We start from the raw sequence: 18,209 nt of genomic DNA, 5'->3' as shown, positions 1-18,209 counted from the left end.
CTGTGCTTACAATAGCGTGGAAGGACAGCCACGTACATGTAAGTTCAAAGTAGTACCGTTGCTGATGGGAAGGAAAGATGCATGGGGGCCAGGGTTTGCATGGAACCAAAGTCACCACATCTTCAGGGATTGCTCTGGTGGGTTCTGCCATACAACCAGCGACTAGCTTGTCACCTGGCTGTCTTAGTAGGTACTCAGTGAATAGTACCGTCAGGAAAGGAATTGAAAGCACGACACTGAGCACAGGTTTCCTATGGACGAGGTGGGAAAAGGCATTTCAGGATGAGAGAAGAGCAGCTGTAAAGACAGGAGACCGCTGGGAATGTTTTGGAAACGACACTGGGTCTGCATTGCTGGCGTGCAGGATGGGAGATGGCTGAGTGAGGGCGGCAGAGGGAGCCAAGCCTGCTCAGCGCACAGGCGGGATTGTGATTGACACCGTGTACCTGCAGCAGGCTGGGGGTGTACCTGCAGGAGTGAGGGGACCATGGACGTCATGTGCCTCTGAGGAGGAGGGTCCCTGAGGTTAGGGGAGCAGCTCTTTGGATGATGGCCTGAGCACTGGGGGCGGGGGCGGGGGGGAAGCGGTCAAGACGGGGGTCTCTTGCTGTGGTCTGGATAAGATTATGTGGGTGTGCCTGCAGAGCTGGCGAGGTGGGATATACTTAAGCATCCTTCAGAGAGACTGGCCATTCATTAGATGTGAGGAAAGAAGAGCTGGGTGGAGCTGAGGATGGATTTCTGGTTTGAAAAAAAAAAAAAACAGTAAGCCATTAATTTTTTTTATTTTTAAAAAGTTTAAAACATATTAAAGTATCATGGATTTATGATGTTCTGTCAATTTCTGCTGTACAGCAAAGTGACCCAGGCATATATATATATTGTGTATATATATATATATATGTATATACTTTCTCTCATATTACCTTCCATCATGTTTTTAAAATTCTTTTATTAAAGTATAATGTAAGCCATTAATTTTTTTAATTAAAATATTATTAAAGTATAATGAACTTATGATGTTCTGTCAATTTCTGCTGTACAGCAAAGTGACCCAGGCATATATATATATGTGTGTGTATAGGTATATATGTGTGTGTGTGTGTGTGTGTGTGTGCATGTGTGTGTGTGTGTGTGTGTATCTACTTCCTCTCATATTACCTTCCATCATGTTTTTAAAATTTTTTTGTTAAAGTATAGTTGATTTACAATGTTGTGCCAATTTCCAGTTCCAGCAAAGGGACCCAGTCATGCATACATATATACATATATATACATACATTCCACATATACATTCCAATAACTAATGATAAAATAAACCAATCATGACAATAAAAAAAGAGTAGGAGCCCAGTGAAACGTGCACGTGTGTTAACTCACTATTAAGCCTTTTTTTCAAATCGGACAGCTGACCATGCTACCGTTGGTAGCAGTTTTCCTCTGAAATATAATTTCAACTTTAATTCCCTATGAAACAGGTATTCTAGTCCTTCTTAGGGTGTCGGGCGTAGTGCTAAGTCCTTTATGCCCGTTACCCATTTAATTTTCCCATCACTCCTTTGAGGACAGTCAGTCCTCGGGGGACTTGTTGTCCCCATTCTACAGATGCGAAAACAGAGGCACGGAGTTTCATTTGCCAAGCGGCTGATAAACAAATGGCTAATTCTGGATTTTGAATCCAGATGTTCTGATTCCACCCGAATGATCCAAAGACGCAAGAAGCTAAGCATCTGGCTGAGACCAGGCTTTCCATCTCTTGAGCATCCCAAGGGACACGGATGCCTGGCACATGTCAGGACAGGGTGGGAGTAAGCAGGACTGTGTCGGGATGTCGACAAACCCCAAAGCAGACTCCGCCACGTTCAGAGGAAGGGCTGCCTGTCCCACACGGCCAGTCCTGAATCACACATTTACGACCTTCAGGGAAAGGCCAGGTGCTCCCTGGGGCTGGAGGCGATGGCGCAGAGAGAGGGGTGTGCTGGAGGGGCTTCCCAGTGTCTGAGTCAAGCCAGTCTGAGCCGCATCCGAGAGCATCCGGCCAGCTCCCGGGAGAGAGGGAGGAGGGAGGGCAAGGGACAGAAAGGGGGGACGTGACCTCTCTTCTCTCAGGTGGGCTGACGCTTCAGACCCAACCCGTGAAGGAAGAGAGGCCCGCAGCCCTTGTGCCTGTGGCCTTGCGCCTCCTGTGTGTTTCACCTGTTTAATAAGCATGTCGTGTGATCTGCTCCAGAAAAAGAGGGAGGAGAGAAGAGGACAGTCCAGGAAAAAGATCTTGAATTCCTTCTTCCAGAAGCCACAATGGCCCACAGTTCTCACTTTGTCACTGAATACCCAGAAACAAATCGCTCTTCAGTACAGGGTGCCCGTGCATTAGGGAAACAGGACGGTGTACGTGTGCTGGCCTGGCTCCTTCTGCCCCGTCCCTGAGGGCTTGGTGACCAGAAGCCCCGCACAGAGCCTTGGGGAGCCGAGCCGTGGGGTTGGCCACGGGGTTGGCTCTGTGGATGGGGATTGAGGATGGGTATTGATGTGTGGTTGCAGAGTTGAGACCGTCATGGCCAGGAGCTCGTTCTTGATTCTGGTAAAAGGAAAGTAGCACATTTGAATAGATGCCATTTTGTTCCCTATATGAGAAGAGTTGGAAGATGAAGGGTTTTTTTCTTTTTCTTTTCTTTTCTTTTCTTTCTTTCTTTCTTTCTTTTTTTTTTTTTATGGCTGCATCTGCGGAGAATGGAAGTTCTGGGCTAGGGGTCAAATTGGAGCTGCACTGGGGGCCTACGCCATAACTGTGGCAACACCGGATCCCAGCTAAGCTGCATCTGTCACCCACACCTTGGCTGTCGAATTTGAATCCTCTCAGAGACCACATTGAGTCCTTAACCCCATAAGCCACAATGGGAACTCCTCAAGATGCAGGGTTTTTTTTTTTTTTTGTTTTTTTTTTTGGTCTTTTCTAGGGCCACTTCCATGGCATATGGAGGTTCCCAGGCTAGGGGGCTAATCGGAGCTGTAGCTGCCAGCCTATGCCACAGCCACAGCAACACAGGATCCAAGCCTGTCTGCGACCCACACTACAGCTCAGGGCAATGCCAGATCCCCAACCCTTTGAGTGAGGCCAGGGGTCAAACCCACAACCTCATGGCTCCTAGTCGGATTCGTTAACCACTGAGCCATGATGGGAACTCCAAGATGCAGCTTTTAATACCTAGTTTGACTCTACCCTGTGTACCTTAATTCTGGGAGCTTGCAAATTTTCTCTGTGAAGGCCAGATAGTAAATATTTTCTTTTTCTATTCATCTCTCCAATTGTAATGCAAAAGTGGCCTTAGGTAGTATGTGAATAAATGAGCTTGGCTTTGTCCCAATAGAACTTTACTTTAAAAAGCAGATGGGGTGGGAGGCTGGAAGTCAGAGGAGGCAGATTCAGGCTGAGTTCATGGTCATTTGCCATCCCTTGTTTCAGGCAAATGGCTTAACTTCCCTGATGTCTCAGTCCTTTCCCCTCCAGTGGATTAATTATTCTCACCCAGCTACTCAGAAGGTTCAGATACCTGGCACAACAAGCAGTTCATAAAGGAAGGAAGGTTGGGCAATTCATGTCCTGGCGCAGTGGAAATGAGTCTGACTAGGAACCATGGGGTTGTGGGTTCGATCCCTGGCCTCGCTCAGTGGGTTAGGGATCCGGTGTTGCAGTGAGCTGTGGTGTAGGCTGCAGATATGGCTCGGATGTGAGGTTGCTGTGGCTGTGGCATAGGCCGGCAGCTGTAGCTCCGATTCAACCCCTAGCCTGGGAACCTTCATATGCGGTGGATGTGGCCCTAAAAACTGAAAAGCAAAAAAAAAAAAAAAAGGAAGGTTGGGATGTGAAGGCCCCAGCCAGCTGTGGGACTTTGGCCTTGTACTTATTCTCAGTTGCTAAGGACTTTTTCAGCTCTCCCATTCCATGGAGAAGAGTTTGAGAAAGTGCTCTCCAAATGTTAAGTAAAATTAAAACTGGAAGTGTAGCTTAAAAATTTCTTTCTGAAATGAGTCCACCTCATTTCTTAGGTTACAGACAAAAGTACAAGTTCTTACTGGAAAATTAGTTCGTATACTCTCCAATTTGTAAGGATTTTTCCTCCTAATATCATTAAGTTGCATTAGAGCTTGATGTATGCAAGCTTGACAGAAAAGGTCCATTGCCCTAGCTGGAGACAGAGGCTAGTGTTGTGGCTCAGTGTTTTCAGACCTAATGTTGTCTCTGGGAGGATTCAGGTTTGATCCCTGGCTTCACTCAGTGGGTTAAGGATCCAGTGTTGCCGTGAGTGGTGGTGTAGGTCATCGATGTGTCTCAGACCCGGTGTTGCCATGGATGTGGTGTAGGTTACAGCTGCAGCTCCAATTCAGTTTCTGGCCCAGGATCTTTATATGCAGTTCTTATATATATTAAAAAAAAAAAAAGAAAAAGAAAAGGAAAGTGTTTCCTAAAACTTTTTAAGCCAATAACGCAGCAAGTATACAATTTTTGCTTCAGTGATAATCCCAGCATTTCTCCAAATAGTGCAAGAAACAGACAAGAGAAAAAAAAGATGAAATTCCACTGCCTTTAACCCTTTCATGAATAGAAAATGTACAGAGTACTGCGTACAGTATAAGAAAATGATTCCATCTTCTCTCTAGATGCTCCATCCTTTGGAGCCCACTGTGATTAACCTAATAGAGGGGGGAGCTTCAGGGTCACTTATTTCCCCTCTGGTGCTCTTGATTTAAGGCAGGGTACAGAACGGAATGTGCCCAAATGCACCCTCTCCTTCCCTATGAAAGTTGTAAGAGTAATAAGGAGGAAAGACAAATTCACTTGAGTCCAATCCATCCTTTAAGCACAAGACAAAACACAAACCTCATTATTGAAGAGTAATAAAAATGAGACTAAGTGGCAGTTAGGTTCCTACAAATAAAAATTGCTACCACTGCTGCCATTGCCTGTCTTTGTGAAATGAGGAGATGAATCCTACCTTTGTTCAGTGAACCCATAATGAAGAGGTGTTTAACACTGAAGGCTATGGCTTGAAAAAGATATTGCCATGTAAATGTGAGACCAATGGAGACACTGGGTTGTGAAGGCTACACCTGCCAAAGGTAAGCTTAATGAAATAGCCAATGGCACTGTCATGGTTTAGAGATTCACCCAATAGTGTAAGCATTTACAGACTCATGGAGTAGCATTCTAGTTTAATGCTTTTCAAGTTCTTTTTATTTTAAGCTGGCAGTGCTGGGGTGGATGGGGGAAGGGAGTGATATGTACGTTATTCTCACACACACACACACACACACACACTTTTAAAGGAGGATTTTCTCCCTGGACATCCTGAGTGATACTTATGTAGCTTAAAGTGAGTAGAGTATTAATTTATAGTTATTAAAGTGATTTGTATTTTGTATATTTATATATCTTCAATACCTAACAATTTCTTCATACTTTGTGTGTTGCACTAGCAATTTTGTTGGATACACTTTTTCAAGTAACCCAGATTGAGTGTTTCTATTAGTTGGTGTTAGATAAATGGCAAGACATGCTCTGAAGTGGACTTCAACCCTAGAAGAACTGTAGAGCCAATGAACTTCCAGAAGATGAGCAGCCCTTTGTGAGGTGTTTGTTGTAGGGTGTGATGATTTGATGTTGCGCTTTGGGGGTAACAGGTTAAGGTGATCTGTCCCAGGAATCTGTTCCTTGAAATGGGCTACATAAAGACTCCTACTGGCACATAGTAGGTGCTCAACTGGCACATAGTAGGTGCTCAACAAATGTGGTGTTTTCATATTGGTCTAAGAGATATCCTGCTTATTCCATCAGTTGCCTGTTTTTGAGTCTCTTTGATTAAGGGTGGCTCTTGGCAGTCAAAGAGATTAGATCCCAAACCTCTGTCTCTGGAACTCCCTTCGATGCTTGAAAGTAGAGCAGCCCGATATAGAAAGGTTCAGAACTGAAGTGAATAGTTTCAGAATTCTCTGTGCACCTTTTTAATGAGCTCTGTGTATTTCCAAAGTGTTTGACAATCATTTATCTCTCTGACTAAACAGAGACCAGAGCCAGGATAAAGGAAGGGCCCTGCAAGATCCTGCATTGAATTGGCAGGACAACCACATCACATAGAAGAATTTATGGCTTCCATCGCCTGAGCTCAACCCTCGCTCCTGGCTTTCTGTTCCTTCAGGTTTGCTTCCTTTTGGATATTGGCTTTACCAAAAATCAAACAAAAGTTGCCTTTTTTGGTCTCCCCCTTTTCATATCTGTCCTCAATCTGACCAGATTGTTGTCTTTAAAAGGTGGTAAAAGACAGGACGTGGAAAGAAGAATGTAGTAGCACCACGGTTGTTCCTTGGTTGAGAACCAATCTGGTCTCGAGTCCCCACTTGATGTTTGTTTTTATTAAAAACGTCTGCAAGGGCAACTGTTCTGAGTATATTATCCAAGAGGATCTTGTTAATTAGTTTTGCTGCAGCATCGGTGGGAGTAACAAAAATATACATCTGCTGACTAAGAATGACACACATTTGTTAACGAAAACACCGTTTTCACTAAAACACAATTCTTGACAGTTTAGCACGTGCCAAATAATGTTTAAATCCTATCTTCAGTTCCTATAATTTTGGGAAAAATTATAAATTACTTTAAAAATTTTTTAAAGTATGTTTGGAGCCTGTGAGAAAATTCTGGGGGAAAAAAAAAAAGAAGGGTTCCCCAGAAACTGCCCTCCCTGTGCTCAGAGGGGGAGAAAAAAAGAGAAAGGATGGTGCCGGGTGGGGGTGGAAAGAGTCCTGTATACTTCAGCCAGGGGAAGTAATTGAAAATGCTAATTCTCTGCCCACAGACGAAAACTTTGAAGGACAGGTCCTTGTCATCGGACTCCTCGAGAAACAGCAGAGCAGAAATAAAAATAGATCATTGACCAAAAATATCCCTTTCCAACTGAGAAGTTTTAAAGTGCTGCTGCCCATTTTTCTGTTTAAAAAATTATAAACCAGCCTTTTTATTCTTTACTTTGAGAACTGTGGGGGCTAATGTATGGGTGGTTTAAGAATAGAAATATTAAGAATCTCAGTTTACAAAATGTTGAAATAGGTCTATGGCTATTTTTTTCCCTCTAGAAGATGAATTATCTGCAAGGGTCAAATTTAGGTTATTGTCAAATCAGGAATTCCAGAGGCTCCCGTCAATTAGCAATTTTGGGAAAGATGCACATAGATAAGAGTTACCTCCTTTTCTTCTTTAGAGAAACAGCAATGTTAATGATGACAATTGCAGTAATAATTTCTGGAGGTCCTGTTGTGGCTCAATGGAAACGAACCTGACTAGTACCCATGAGGACGCAAGTTTGATCCCTGACCTCACGCAGTCGGTTAAGGGTCTGGCATTGCTGTGGCTGTGGGGTAGGCCAGCAGCTACAGCTCCGATTTGACCCCTGGCCTGGGTGTGGCTCTTAAAAAAAAAAAAAAAGCAATAATAATTTCTTTCCACTTTAAGCTCAAGGGTTACATTGGGGTTTGTAGCTTGTTTGCAGTGTTAGAACCAGTGGGGCGGGGATAGTCATGGAAATAGTTTGGGGAAGTGCCCTTATCATATAGAGCATCACAAACTGGGCACGTGTTTACTGGCTCTTTTGTGTGCTTACTGGTTCATGAGAATCAAGAATGGCGATTGGAAATGGTTACCCAAGAGGGAAGAAGGTAGGTAAGGGATATATTAGGGGGTTCGGATTAGCAGATACAAACTACTGTATATAAAACAGGTAAACAACAAAGCCCTCTGTATAGCATGGGGAACGGTATTCAATATCCCATAGTACGCCATAATGGAAAGGAATATAAAAAAGAAAAAATAGGGAGGTCTCATAGTAGCTTAGTGGTAACAAATCCCACTAGTATCCATGAGGGTGTAGGTTCGATCCCTGGTCTCGCTCAGTGAGTTAAGGATCTGGCATTGCTGTGGCTGTGGTATAGGCTGGCAGCTGTAGTTCTGATTCGCCCCCTAGCCTGGAAACTTCCGTATGCCTTGGGTGCAGTCCTAAAAAGCAAAAACAAACCAAAAAAAAGAAAAAAGAAAAGAAAAAAAAGAAAAAATATATATACATATATATAACTGAATCACTTTTCTGTACACCAGACACTAACACAATATTGTAAATCAACTATTCTTCATTTAAAAAAAAAAAAAAAGGTCTTGTAACCATGCAGAGCTAGATTTGGAATTCATTTCTTCTTTTTTTTCTTTCTTTTCTTTTATTCTTTAACAGTCATTTATTGATCCAGTACTCTTCTGGGTACAGAAAGGTGAACAAAAGAGACAGAACCTCTGCCAGCATAGAGCTTACATTCCAGTGAGAAAGTAAAGAAAAAGGGAAGGATGGTGACGGGTGCGTCATATGGGAAAGCAGTAGTGTGAGGGGAAGAGCACTGGGGTTTGATTTAAATTGGGTGGGCAAGGAAGGCCCATTCAGGCGACATTTCCAGAGAAACCTGGAGCCACCGAGGGAGTGGCTTTGTGGGTCTGGAGTCACCCCTCCTCAGCCACCCACAAAGCCACTCCCTTGGTGGCTCCAGGTTTCTCTGCAAATGTCCCCTCAGTGGAGTTTTCCTTGACCCCCCCTATGTAGATCAGATTCCAGCTTGAACCGGGATGGGACGGGAGTGGAGTATCCTCAGGAGGAACCCGTGCAAGGTGGCGTCAAGGAAGAAATGGGGACAGGGCTTCGTGGTCCTCAGGTCACTGTCATGGTGACGACTTGTACTCTGCTTGAGACGAAACCGGTTCTAGGATTTTGAGGAGGGAGATGTGACATGGTCTGACATTTATAAAGGACCATTCCACCGTTCTTTAGAGAACCAGCCAAGGAGAAACAAGGGCAGAGACAGAGACACTCACTAGGAGGCCGCCGTCATAATCCAGGGAGCAGTAACCATGTCGGATCCTCGAGGTACCCATGGCGGTGGTGGGACGTGGTTGGAGTCTCTGGATGTACTTCCAAGGTCCTGCCAGCAGGATATGCTAATGATTTGGATGTGAGATGAGATGAAAAAGACAACCTTTGCATTGCAGACCCTCATTGCACAACCTTAAAAACCTTAGACAGTTTCTCACTCTGGTATCAACTAGAAGAACAAAAAGGTGTATGTTCCTTGAACCCTGTTTAAAAAATTAAAATGCCTTTATTCATATTATTTGAGTTGAACTTAGGCAGTGGGTCTTCATCCATCTGGCAGACAAACAGAGGCCCTGTGATGTTAAATGCTCTGACCAAGTTTATATAGCCAGTCAGTGGCAGGAGACATCCTTCAACTCATCTGCAGAATCGCTATCATAAAAATCATCTTCCTTATTAAGTGCTGGGACCAGAGCTTATGAGGTTCCAGCATTTCAGGGATCCAAAGGTCCTTTGAAGAGCTAAGTCAGTGCTCAGCATCTCAAATACTGTTGTTAGAAGTTGTTACAGTGTGTGAATCTGTATTATCTTTTGTACGTGAAGAGAGAGGAGCCGACCTACAGGGGAGGACACTTGCCCATGAACTTTGTGTTCCTTTTTTCTGGCAACAAGCAATTAATTTGCCCAGTTTGGGCCACTTCACTCTTATCCACTGACTCTTGTGTAACCCAGGGGCCATTGTTTGTCATATGGAGATGCCTTCTGAGTGCCTGGAATGGAGCAAGACTAATTAGCTTAACCAACGTTAAAAAATAAGACTTCCCCACTGATAGGATGCTAACCAGCAAACTAACCTGTCACAGTCACAGTCTTTTATGGATGTGGATGACTGGCATTGTTTCAGCATATCCAGTGCCTTGGCATTTGCGAAAGCCACCTGGCCACCTTTATTGGTCTGATGGATGGATTTGAGGCTGAAGGGCAAGTTGGATTATCTATTAATGGAAAATAATACAAATAGAAAAAAAAAAAAAGCCCTACCGATTTAGTTTATCTGAGTTAATAATATCTAAATACCTTAACCTCAGATCATTAGTCTTGAATATCTCAATCAATATGGATTCTCTCAAAAATCAATTTGCTGCTACAAATGTGATTGTTTAATAATTCACAAGTTAATGGGCCTTTAGGCTAGAAAAGGTGAGTGTAGCTGAAGGAAAAGAGGTAATTGCCATCTCAGATAAGATTTCAATTAAAAGAAGAGAAAGTCTACAAAATAGAGTGTACAAGTTTTCGTTGAGATGTGGCGATGTTTTATATACACGTGTTTGGAGCCAGCTGAGTGGCCTCCTGGGGAGACATCCATTTAGTTCAGTTGCACTGTTCACTTTCAGATCAGAGCTGTTTAACAGTTTTCCTGAAGATCATAAATATTTTATTCAAATAAACCATAGCAAATTTCTGTTTTACTTACTAGATTAAAAACAATAATTTTCCATAGCTAATGACTGGTGCCAAATATAGAGACATTCTTCTCTGCAGTATTCAAGAGTCAGGACAGATGGGTCTTCTAAGGCATTTTGGGGACTGTTTCGAGCCTCTTCTGTTTTGTATCAGAGACAGTGACCTTGTTTTGTGCCTTTGGAGTGGCCCTTGCCCATTGCTGTCGCTTTGGATGGCTCGAATTCCCAGGATTTGTCATTCTTCCTAACATGTCGCTTTCAGGATAAATCTGTTCTCTGAAAAGATGTTTTGAAGCCTGGCTTCCCGAGCGCTCTCCCCTCTGCCGCAGGTTTGCGGTGTGGACAGACCGATGATGAATGATTCTGATTCTCTTTACTTTTCATTCTCCACCAAGAATCATCTGTCCCAAGAATCTCTTCAAACTGTTATGAGAGACCATTTTGGGGGGTTTGTTTGTTTTTGTTTTTTTCCTCAAACAGCATTTTTTGGTTGTTTTTTGTTTTGTTTTGTTTTTTTGCAGCCACTGATGACAGTGTTCTTCTATGTTATTTTAGAAGGAATAGATGAATATCGGAGTGGGGGTTGCCAGGGTCACTGCTGTCCGCCCAGGAGAATGTCCTGTCACCTGAATGACTTAGTTGTGCCCCCACCCTGGGCCACACCCAGCATGTAAGGCTGGGTGACCTTTCTGTCTATTTGCATAATCTTCCTTCCTTGGATTTATTCTCCATGCCTGGGTCAAAAAAAGGGGCTCATTAATAAACATTTATTGAGCACCAACAGGGTATTATGTTCCAAATATATTCCCTTCCCTATAGGCTTGGAATCCACAATTTTGGCTCCCAGCAGTCACCTCTGCCCTGATTTTGAGAAGAGTTAAGTTATCTAAGCAATTGAAAGGACATTCAAATATCTGCGAACTTCAAAGAGAGATAGTCCTTCATCTAATATGTCCTTTTAGATGGTCAAAATTTCTAAATGTTGTACTTGTCTAGGAAAGTCCCATGAACTGTGAGTTTCTGGGATGCAGATTAAACCCTGATAAGGTTAAAATTGTTAACACTCATAGCTAATAATTAGGTTATCAAGTGAAAAGCATCTGTGCTGTTGGGTGTGGGCACTGTGGCGAGCGGGGAAAAAAAAAGAACCTCGTAAAAATGAAAGGACGTTGTCAAGGTCATTGGCATATGATTTTTAAAGTCATCCGAGCTGGGTGCCGTTGTGCTCAAAATTCGATCAGTAGGCAAAGTTGAAGATGACACTGTTGTTAGGATGTGTGAGGCTTTTTACTGAAGCATGATAAATAATTGAAAATGCCTTTAGCAAATTCCTGTTTTAATGGGAAAATACTTTGTCATGCCGTTTTTCAATTAGTATTCACTAATTCAAATTGGTTTATCATTTAGGCAACTGCACATTCGATTTTTAGGGATGCATTTTCTCATCTGCGTTTTTATTTGTGGATTTTCCAGTTGATAGTAAAACTTTCAGTGGGCTGCAATCATGTTTCTGCTTGTGGCTCCCAGCATTTTTCTGATGAATGCAACACCTGAAGGATTAAATTAAAAATCACCATCAGTGGTGATTTTTGAACCTGATCCCTTGAACCCGGTTTTGGTGAAGGACTATGGATTGTAGCTGTTCGAATTAGAATCTGGGATGGGGAAAGGGACACATTTTAATGTGAAATAAAGAAGGTGGCGATTCTTTTTTTTTAAAGTATAGATGATTTACAGTGTTGTGCCAATGTCTGCTCTATAGCAAAGCGACCAGGTTACACGTGTACATACCTTCCCTTTCTTATAAATTCTTCCATCGTGGTCTATTCCAAGAGACTGGAAATAGTGCCCTGTGCTGTACAGTAGGACCTCATTGCTTATGCATTCCAAATATAAGAGTTTGCATCGGCTAACCCCAAACTCCCCGTCCATCCCCTTCCCTCCTCTCTCCCCCTTGGCAACTGCAAGTCTGCTCTCCGTGTCTGTGAGGCTGTTTCCGTCTTGTATCCAGGTTCATCTGTGCCATATTTTAGATGCCACACATGCATGAGATCACATGGTGTTTGTCCTTCTCTTTCTGATTTACTTCACTTAGTGTGAGAATCTCTAGTTGCATCCCTGTTGATGCAAATGGCTTTCTTTTGTTCTTTTTTATGACTGAGTAGAATTCCATCATATGGATGCACCACATCATCTGAATCCATCCATCCGTCAGTGGACATTTAGGCTGTTTCCATGTCTTGGCTATTGTGAATAGTGCTGCAATGAACATACGGGTGCATGCATCTTTTTGAATTGTAGTTTTGTCTGGATATAGGCCCAGGAGTAGGATTGCTGGATCATATGGCAGTTCTATATTTAGTTTTCTGAGGAACCTTCATACTGTTTTCTACAGTGGTTGCACCAGTTTACATACCCGCCAACAGTGTAGGAGGGTTTCCGTTTCTCCACACCCTCTCCCACACTCGTTATTTGTAACCTTATTCATGATGGCCATTCTGACTGGTGTGAGATTTTTTTGCATGCCCTTGCTCCTTTTCTTCAGATTTAAAGGACTCCACACATATTAATTTTAAAAGGCATTCTCCATTTCAGATTTAACATTCTTGTTTGCATTTCTTTAGAAGAGTCGATAGTCCAAAATGTGCTTCCTAAAACATCGGGTGGTGGTTATTTAAGTATTTCTTAAGCAGTGAAGGTTCACCCAGCATTGCCTTAGTTCAGGGGCTGTAGGCAGTAGAAACATAAAAAAGATGCTTTAACTTTTTTTTTTTTTATCAATATGATAAAAATAAAGGCTAACCAAAAATGAAGAGCCCTGGTCTTCATAAGGGCATTCAGGATTCTTTCATTCGTTATTTAATTAGTATTCCAGAGGTGATTTGCTGCTCTCAGAAAGATGTTTTTATGTTTGCATTTGTTTCTTTCCACCTTCCCGTTAGAATATAAGTTCTATAAGAGTGAGGAACTTTATGAATGTACTTTATCCCTTTAGAATAACAACTGGCACGTGGTAAAAACGTTCAGTATCTTTGCTAAATGAATGCATGACCGATTGAGTGAACGATAAAGCCTCTTCTTCAGAAAAGAGTTCCCTAACAGAGACAGGTCTTCTGAGATCCAGAGGTTCAGTAGGAGCTCGCCTAAGAAGAGGCCTTGAAGAGTAAATGTAGAAGGAGCAAATTCCTTACAGAAGAAGTGGACAGCGCTAAGTGTTTCGTTAGCACTCCCCAAAGGTGAAATACTTAAATATAAATGGAACAAACTTCTGACAAGGTCTCTATGAGGAAAACTACCAAACTCTGATCAAAAGAAATCAAAGATCTCCCAAAAAAGAGCCACATCTTATGCTCATTCCTGGGGACTTCAGAGAATGCTGGAATGAAGACACTAGAGCTAAGCTCTTGAGCGTGGTGAGAGAGGAAGAGCAAGGAAGGAGACGTCATCTGTATCTTGGGACAGCTGGTGGCTGCCTGCTCCCCAGCTGAGCCTGCGCCCCGCTTAGCCTGCCCCCGGGAAAGGCATCCATCTCCCCAGGTACAAGCGGCAGCTCCTCTCTGATCTGGTTCTCCCAGTTTCTGATTTCCATTCGCAAGATGATTACTGCGAAGCAGAGGTGGAGCCCAAGGGCTTGGGAGTAGTGAAGCGTGCCAAGGAAAGAGAATCCTCTCCTTGTCCACAGTATCAGAACCAGAATCTACGGGCAGCTCGGCAGCTACCTGGTGCATTGTTTGAAGCACAGTGAATGAAAGCAGCTACCCCTGTTGAGACTCTGTGTTCTGCAACCTAACCATTCCCTCTGTGAGATTTCCGTGAAATCCATGGGTCACTGGCGAAAGAGGACATGCAAGCCCGTCTCTAACATTTTCTGGGCCAGGACAAGAGTCCAAATAGAGGCCCGGGCACCACCATTGTTTGAAAGCTGCAAATCAAGCTAATAAATCGTTAAATAAAACATGTTCTGGGAGCTCCTGTTGTGGCTCAGTGGTAACGAAATCAACTAGTATCCATGAAGACGTGGGTTTGATCCCTGGCCTCACTTGGTGGGTTAAGGATCTCTAGTTGCTATGAACTGTGGTGTAGGCCAGTGGCTACAGCTCTGATTTGACTGCTAGCCTGGGAAGTTCTACATGCTGCAGTGTGGCCCTAAAAAGACTAAAACAAACAAACAAACAAAAACATGTTCTATTGTTTTGTCTTGAGAACCATTCCTTCCTAATCCTTTTTTTTTTTGCCTTTTCTAGGGCCACACTTGCGGCATATGGAGGTTCCCAGGCTAGGGGTCCAATTGGAGCCATAGCCGCCGGCCTATGCCAGAGCCACAGCAATGCAGGATCTGAGCCGCATCTGCAACCTACACCACCGCTCACGGCAACGCTGGATTCTCAACCCTCTGAGCAAGGCCAGGGATCGAACCTCAACCTCATGGTTTCTAGTCGGATTCGTTAACCACTGAGCCACGACGGGAACTCCCCTAATCCTTTTTACTTCCATTGTGGTCCATGGGCCAGCAGCATTGATATCATCTCAGAGCTTTTTAGCAATGCAGACTTTCAGGCTCTGCCTCAGGTTTACTGAATCAGAAGCAACTCACAACAAAACCTCCAGGTCCTTTGTTACCACATTGAACTTTGAGAAACACTGTTCAGAAGGACCTGAAAGCCCAAGGTCTAATAGAGAACCCTCAGACTTCTTGGAATGCTGCCCAGAATACGGCCACATGACAACAGCTGTGTCTCAGCCCCCCACCTCTCTCCTCACCCTTCGTCTTCCCATTCCCAGCTTCTCCCACCATCATGCCTTCAGATGCATGGAAAACCGCTTGATACAATCATATCCTTTTAACATCGTGGCTCTTTGGCCTCCCTTTGGGCCCAGACATGTACCACTGGCACAACAAGACCATAAGTGTAGGGACTTTCAAGATGGGTCTAGAGGTGGGGCATGGTTTTAGGTGGGCGCATACCTGTGATGCTATAGACTTCTCATAGCGTGAAGAAGGGTGAAGCCAGAGAAGGGGCTGCAAAAATTCAGGACCAAGTAGGTGCCCCTCTTCTTCTGGGCTAAGGAGAGTGGTGGCTAAATATCTCTCTCTCTCTGGGTATAAGATGACTGTGGTGATGCATTCAGGCTAGAGTGTCTTGATCCAAATCAGGTGATGAATAGATAGAAATCAGCACCAGAAAACTCATCTACACATTGGAAAAAAAACAAACAAACATGGGACTGTTGAAAGGCATCCAGGACCACGGAACACCTGCGGGGCTGATGGTTCTAATCCACGTCTGAGTTTCCTGCCGTTGGGGATGGTTTAGAGGAAAGATGATTCCTGAGAGACTTAGGAGGTTGACCCTGACACAATACATCTGAAGAGTAGGAGGGGAAAATTTTATTGTCACTTCTCGGTTGTGTAATGTGTGATGCGTCCGTAATAAATTTGACGTGCATTTTCATCGTTAGTCAAAAACTACCTACCTAAAAGGTATTTTGTACGCTCTTTTGAAATCTGGACTCTCCATCAAATGGAATTTCTTTTTTTAAAAAATGGAATGCAACGTGATTAGTGCAAATGTCTGCGAAATTTATTGTCCTATTAAAATCCTATTGGGTCTTTGTTTATGAAATGTATTTTTCTGTATTTGAGGTTTAGGAAGGCTTGATAATGAGGCTTTGAAGATTCATGGCCTCTTTTCTATGGCTTAATTTAGGCTCTATATCAAATATGTAAAATAACATTGTATCTTCCCACCACCTCTGTGGATCATACATTTTGTGATTATTTCCCTGCCAGCGTTCTTTCCTTCTCGTCTCCTTTTATAAATACAGAAGTACTCGTCGGTGGAGGGTTTTTAACATGGAGTGTCAGTTATCTAGAGCAGGAAGGGGGAGCGAGTGTGGATGACAGTTTCTCCAGGGTTGGGTAGACACATACTGACTCCCATTCAGCGTCAGCTGCCACCCTCTCCCTTCTGCATCCTTTCTTTCCATAGGTATGGCCCATCTTTTACGGATGGCACCTAAACTCCCCACGGCGCATCATTCAGTTTCTGCAGGAGGCAGATGACTTGCTCAACAATGTTGCCCAAGGGGTACAAAAAATTGAGATGGTCACATGATCCACTTTGGGGGAGTCAAGACTTCTGGTGACTTAAGGAACTATCCAGTGATTTTTTTTTTTTTTTTTGGTCTTTTCTGCCTTTTCTAGGGCCACTCCCGCGGCATGTGGAGATTCCCAGGCTAGGGGTCCAATCGGAGCTGTAGCTGCCGGCCTACACCACAGCCACAGCAACATAGGACCTGAGCCGCATCTGCGACCTACACCACAGCTCACGGCAACACCAGATCCTTAACCCTCTGAGCAAGGCGAGGGACCGAACCCGCAACCTCATGGTTCCTAGTCAGATTCGTTAACCACTGCGCCACGACGGGAACTCCCATCCAGTGATTTTTGATCCTCCCTTTGTTTCATCACAAAGCAGTTAAGGCCATTCCTTATCTCTCACACAAGCAATTCTTAGCTCCTGTGATCTATGTTTCTCTTTACCGCCATTGCACCTGTGGCTTCACCTTGCTCTAAAAATAAAGACCAGTGTCCTAAGCATGGCCCGTCTCAGTCTGGTCTGGCCCTACCCCTTCTTTCACTTCATCTCATCCCCTGCTCCCCACCCTGTGCATCTGTCTGGCTGCCTTCTTTTAGATCCTAGGACTCATCAGGCTCCCTCCTGTCACAGGACCTTTGCACCTGCTCTTCTCTCTGCTGAGAAATCCCCAAGTCTTGTACTTGCCTTGTTAACCCTAGTGGTGTACTCAGGTCTCTCCTTATGTGACCCATGCTTGGCTTCTCTGGGTTGGTCAAATCCCTTTATTGTATACTTTCAAGACACTTATTTTTCAGTAGTGTGACATTGAATAATATCTGCCTCTCCTACTGCCCTGAAACTCCTTGAGGGCACAGACTATCTGCTTCACTCTTTCCGATGCCTTCTTAGCACTTCCTGATGTCCCCGTGAGAAGGAGCTGAGGCGGGTGACTCTCTTCTTCTGGGTGGTTGCCCTAGGACAGCTCTGCATTTTAATATACGGCAAAATTGCATCAAATTCCTCTTATAGGTTGGGGGCCGTTTTAAAAATGCTCCATTTGGGGTTAGCAGAGGGGGACAGACAGGTCTCCATTCAAGCTTTACAAGGGGAGGCCAGCAGGTGTTTTACAGTTATGTGGTCTGATGCTGTTGGATTCCTTGGGGACCCAGGAAACAGGGTAGAAGGCTGTCTTTAGAAGACAGACTGAATAAGGGTACTTCGTAACTTTGAGCCCAATTTCCATCCTGGGTGGCACCAAGAAGTGTCACATAGTCTATCCCTTTATCTCCAGACAGGTGTGTTTTCTCTCAAGCAGTGGTCGTGATTCTGTTCCTTAGAACCAGTGTCCCAGTCAGGATGCCTTTCCTGCTGCCCGATGTGCATTCCTTTTGCTGTAATTTAATAAGCCCATTACCTTTGTTCTTCCCTCGGGGAGAATCTGTTTTGATAATTATTCTTTAAATAGATGAATTGCATTTATACAGCACCTTACAGTTTACAAAGTGTTTTCAGTACGTCGTCATCTCTTCGAACCTCCCAGCAGCTCAGGGGCTTGCACGTTATTTCCTCTTCTTTTCACTAAACAGCCCAGAGCGAGGGTGGACCTTACTCAAGACCGCATGGCTGGTACGTGACACAGACGGACAGATGGGTCTCAAACTCAGGTGCTGGTGTTTCTAAACCCCAAGTTGTTTTTACAGTATCGGGAGCCCTCACCCTCTGTATGTGAGAAGGGGGTTTCTCCCTAGTTTTTCCTTTGAATTGTC

General features: G+C 43.9%; 1 protein-coding gene across 17 annotated transcripts in view; it reads left to right on the top strand.

The window, feature by feature from the left end:
* ESRRG (estrogen related receptor gamma) overlaps positions 1-18,209 on the top strand; it is a 660,805-nt gene that overhangs the window by 161,956 nt on the left and 480,640 nt on the right. For 3 of the 17 annotated variants that reach the window (XM_021064122.1, XM_021064115.1, XM_021064116.1), the window contains exon 2: positions 6,061-6,194. The exons of the other annotated variants lie outside the window; for them this stretch is intronic. The gene's annotated coding sequence lies outside the window, so the exon portion shown is untranslated. The remainder of the gene's footprint in view (positions 1-6,060; positions 6,195-18,209) is intronic. 17 annotated transcript variants of the gene reach the window in all.

Source organism: Sus scrofa, chromosome 10 (assembly GCF_000003025.6).
Source record: "Sus scrofa isolate TJ Tabasco breed Duroc chromosome 10, Sscrofa11.1, whole genome shotgun sequence".
In the NCBI taxonomy this organism is placed as follows: domain Eukaryota; kingdom Metazoa; phylum Chordata; class Mammalia; order Artiodactyla; family Suidae; genus Sus; species Sus scrofa.
Note: the sequence above shows the minus strand (reverse complement) of the source record. Positions and strands in the feature narration are given on the sequence as shown.